This window comes from Colletes latitarsis, unplaced genomic scaffold (assembly GCF_051014445.1).
Source record: "Colletes latitarsis isolate SP2378_abdomen unplaced genomic scaffold, iyColLati1 scaffold0018, whole genome shotgun sequence".
Taxonomy (NCBI): Eukaryota; Metazoa; Arthropoda; class Insecta; order Hymenoptera; family Colletidae; genus Colletes; species Colletes latitarsis.
The window spans coordinates 5,259,139-5,264,049 of NW_027488369.1; positions in this window are offsets into that span (position 1 = coordinate 5,259,139).

Here is a 4,911-nt window from a genome sequence, read left to right on the forward strand (position 1 = left end):
TCGTACTTTCGCGTTTTTCTCATAGTTGTTGGCCAGATCCTGGGTTTTTTCTGGTTTGGATCCCGTAGTAATGTGGTTCCACATCGAAACAGTCAATTGAACCTGGTTGCGATTAATATTTTAGAGGATAACGCGGGTTATGTCTCGGTTAGGTCTGGTATTTGCCCTCATCTGGCTGGGACTTTCGCATTTTTCGCATACTTGTTGGCCAGACCCTGGCCCTTTTCTGGTTTGGATCATGTAGTAATGTGGTACCTCACTGAAGCAGTCAATAGAAGCTGGTTCCGATATGTATTTTAGAGGATAACGCTGGTTATGTCTGGGTTAGTTCTGGTATTTGCTATCATCTGGCACATACTTTCGCTTTTTTCGCATACTTGTTGGCCAGATCCTGGGCTTTTTCTGGTTTGGATCACGTAGTAATGCGGTACCACACCGAAACAGTCAATTAAATCTGGTTGCGATTAATATTTTAGAGGATAATGCCGGTAATGTCTTGGCTAGGTCTGGTATTTGCCCTCATCTGGCTCGTACTTTCGCATTTTTCGCATACTTGTTGGGCAGATCTTGGACTTTTTCTGGTTTGGATCACGTAGTAATGCGTCACCACACCGAAACAGTCAATTAAACCTGGTTGCGATTAATATTTTAGAGGATAACGCCGGTTATGTCTCGGTTAGGTCTGGGATTTGCCCTCATCTGGCTCGTACTTTGGCATTTTTCGCATACTTGTTGGCCAGATCCTGGGCTTTTTCTGGTTTGGATCGCGTAGTAGTGCGTTACCACACCGAAACAGTCAATTGAACCTGGTTGCGATTAATATTTTAGAGGATAACGCCGGTTATGTCTCGGGTAGGTCTGGGATTTGCCCTTATCTGGCTCGGACCTTCGCATTTTTCGCATACTTGTTGGCCAGATCCTGGGTTTCCTCTGGTTTGGATCCCGTAGTAATGTGGTTCCACACCGAAACAGTCAATAGAAGCTGGTTCCGATAAGTATTTTAAAGGATAACGCTGGTTATGTCTGGGTTAATTCTGGTATTTGCTATCATCTGGCACATACTTCCGCGTTTTTCGCATACTTGTTGGCCAGATCCTGTGCTTTTTCTGTTTTGGATCCCGTAGTAATGAGGTTCCACACCGAAACAGTAAATTAAACTGGTTGCGATTAATATTTTAGAGGATAACGCCGGTTATGTCTCGGGTAGGTCTGGTATTTGCCCTCATCTGGCGCGTACTTTCGCATTTTTCGTATTCTTGTTGGCCAGATCCTGGCCTTTTTCTGGTTTAGATCACGTAGTGATGCGGTACCACACCGAAACAGTCAATTAAATCTAGTTGCGATTAATATTTTAGAGGATAATGCCGGTATTGTCTCGGTTAGGTCTGGTATTTGCCCTCATCTGGCGCGTACTTTCGCATTTTTCGTATTCTTGTTGGCCAGATCCTGGCCTTTTTCTGGTTTGGATCACGCAGTGATGTGGTACCACACTGAAACAGTCATTAAAAGCATGTTCCGAGTCGTATTTTAGAGGATAACGCTGGTTATGTCAGGGTTAGTTCTGGTATTTGCAATCATCATGCTCATACTTTCGCATTTTTCTCATCCTTGTTGGCCAGATCCTGGCCTCTTTCTGGTTTGGATCATCGTAGCAATGCGGTACCACACCGAAACAGTCAATTAAACCTGGATGCGAATAATATTTTAGAGGATAAAGCTGGTTATGCCTGGGATAGTTCTGGTATTTGCAATCATCTGGCTCATACTTTCGCGTTTTTCTCATAGTTGTTGGCCAGATCCAGGGTTTTTTCTGGTTTGGATCCCGTAGTGATGCGGTACCACACCGAAACAGTCAATTAAATCTGGTTGCGATTAATATTTTAGAGGATAATGCCGGTAATGTCTCGGTTAGGTCTGGTATTTGCCCTCATCTGGCGCGTACTTTCGCATTTTTCGCATTCTTGTTGGCCAGATCCTGGCCTTTTTCTGGCTTGGACCACGTAGTAATGTGGTACCACACCGAAACAGTCAATTAAACCTGGTTGCGAATAATATTTTAGAGGATAACGCTGGTTATGCCTGCGATAGTTCTGGTATTTGCAATCATCTGGCTCATACTTTCGCGTTTTTCTCATAGTTGTTGGCCAGATCCTGGGTTTTTTCTGGTTTGGATCCCGTAGTAATGTGGTTCCACACGGAAACAGTCAATTAAACCCGGTTGCGATTAATATTTTAGAGGATAACGCCGGTTGTGTCTGTGTTAAGTCTGGTATTTGCCCTCCCCTGGCTCATACTTTCGCATTTTTCGCATTCTTGTTGGCCAGATCCTGGCCTTTTTCTGGCTTGGACCACGTAGTAATGTGGTACCACACCGAAACAGTCAATTAAACCTGGTTGCGAATAATATTTTAGAGGATAACGCTGGTTATGCCTGCGATAGTTCTGGTATTTGCTATCATCTGGCACATACTTTCGCTTTTTTCGCATACTTGTTGGCCAGATCCTGGGCTTTTTCTGGTTTGGATCACGTAGTAATGCGGTACCACACCGAAACAGTCAATTAAATCTGGTTGCGATTAATATTTTAGAGGATAATGCCGGTAATGTCTTGGCTAGGTCTGGTATTTGCCCTCATCTGGCTCGTACTTTCGCATTTTTCGCATACTTGTTGGGCAGATCTTGGACTTTTTCTGGTTTGGATCACGTAGTAATGCGTCACCACACCGAAACAGTCAATTAAACCTGGTTGCGATTAATATTTTAGAGGATAACGCCGGTTATGTCTCGGTTAGGTCTGGGATTTGCCCTCATCTGGCTCGTACTTTGGCATTTTTCGCATACTTGTTGGCCAGATCCTGGGCTTTTTCTGGTTTGGATCGCGTAGTAGTGCGTTACCACACCGAAACAGTCAATTGAACCTGGTTGCGATTAATATTTTAGAGGATAACGCCGGTTATGTCTCGGGTAGGTCTGGGATTTGCCCTTATCTGGCTCGTACTTTCGCATTTTTCTCATCCTTGTTGGCCAGATCCTGGCCTTTCTCTGGTTTGGATCACGTAGCAATGCGGTACCACACCGAAACAGTCAATTATACCTGGTTGCGGTTAATATTTTAGAGGATAACGCCGGTTATGTCTCGGTTAGGTCTGGTATTTGCCCTCATCTGGCTCGGACCTTCGCATTTTTCGCATACTTGTTGGCCAGATCCTGGGTTTCCTCTGGTTTGGATCCCGTAGTAATGTGGTTCCACACCGAAACAGTCAATAGAAGCTGGTTCCGATAAGTATTTTAAAGGATAACGCTGGTTATGTCTGGGTTAATTCTGGTATTTGCTATCATCTGGCACATACTTCCGCGTTTTTCGCATACTTGTTGGCCAGATCCTGTGCTTTTTCTGTTTTGGATCCCGTAGTAATGAGGTTCCACACCGAAACAGTCAATTAAACTGGTTGCGATTAATATTTTAGAGGATAACGCCGGTTATGTCTCGGGTAGGTCTGGTATTTGCCCTCATCTGGCGCGTACTTTCGCATTTTTCGTATTCTTGTTGGCCAGATCCTGGCCTTTTTCTGGTTTAGATCACGTAGTGATGCGGTACCACACCGAAACAGTCAATTAAATCTAGTTGCGATTAATATTTTAGAGGATAATGCCGGTAATGTCTCGGTTAGGTCTGGTATTTGCCCTCATCTGGCGCGTACTTTCGCATTTTTCGTATTCTTGTTGGCCAGATCCTGGCCTTTTTCTGGTTTGGATCACGTAGTGATGTGGTACCACACTGAAACAGTCATTAAAAGCATGTTCCGATTCGTATTTTAGAGGATAACGCTGGTTATGTCAGGGTTAGTTCTGGTATTTGCAATCATCATGCTCATACTTTCGCATTTTTCTCATCCTTGTTGGCCAGATCCTGGCCTTTCTCTGGTTTGGATCACGTAGTAATGCGGTACCACACTGAAACAGTCAGTTAAACCTGGTTGCGATTAATATTTTAGAGGATAACGCTGGTTATGTCTGGGTTAGTTCTAGTATTTGCAATCATCTGGCTCATACTTTCGCATTTTTCGCATACCTGTTGGCCAGATCCTGGGTTTCCTCTGGTTTGGATCCCGCTGTAATGTGGTTCCACACCGAAACAGTCAATTAAACCTGGTTGCGATTAATATTTTACAGGATAACGCCGGTTATGTCTCGGTTTGGTCTGGGATTTGCACTCATCTGGCTCGTACTTTCACATTTTTCGCATACTTGTTAGCCAGTTCCTGGCCTCTTTCTGGTTTGGATCATCGTAGCAATGCGGTACCACACCGAAACAGTCAATTAAACCTGGATGCGAATAATATTTTAGAGGATAAAGCTGGTTATGCCTGGGATAGTTCTGGTATTTGCAATCATCTGGCTCATACTTTCGCGTTTTTCTCATAGTTGTTGGCCAGATCCAGGGTTTTTTCTGGTTTGGATCCCGTAGTGATGCGGTACCACACCGAAACAGTCAATTAAATCTGGTTGCGATTAATATTTTAGAGGATAATGCCGGTAATGTCTCGGTTAGGTCTGGTATTTGCCCTCATCTGGCGCGTACTTTCGCATTTTTCGCATTCTTGTTGGCCAGATCCTGGCCTTTTTCTGGCTTGGACCACGTAGTAATGTGGTACCACACCGAAACAGTCAATTAAACCTGGTTGCGAATAATATTTTAGAGGATAACGCTGGTTATGCCTGCGATAGTTCTGGTATTTGCAATCATCTGGCTCATACTTTCGCGTTTTTCTCATAGTTGTTGGCCAGATCCTGGGTTTTTTCTGGTTTGGATCCCGTAGTAATGTGGTTCCACACGGAAACAGTCAATTAAACCCGGTTGCGATTAATATTTTAGAGGATAACGCCGGTTGTGTCTGTGTTAAGTCTGGT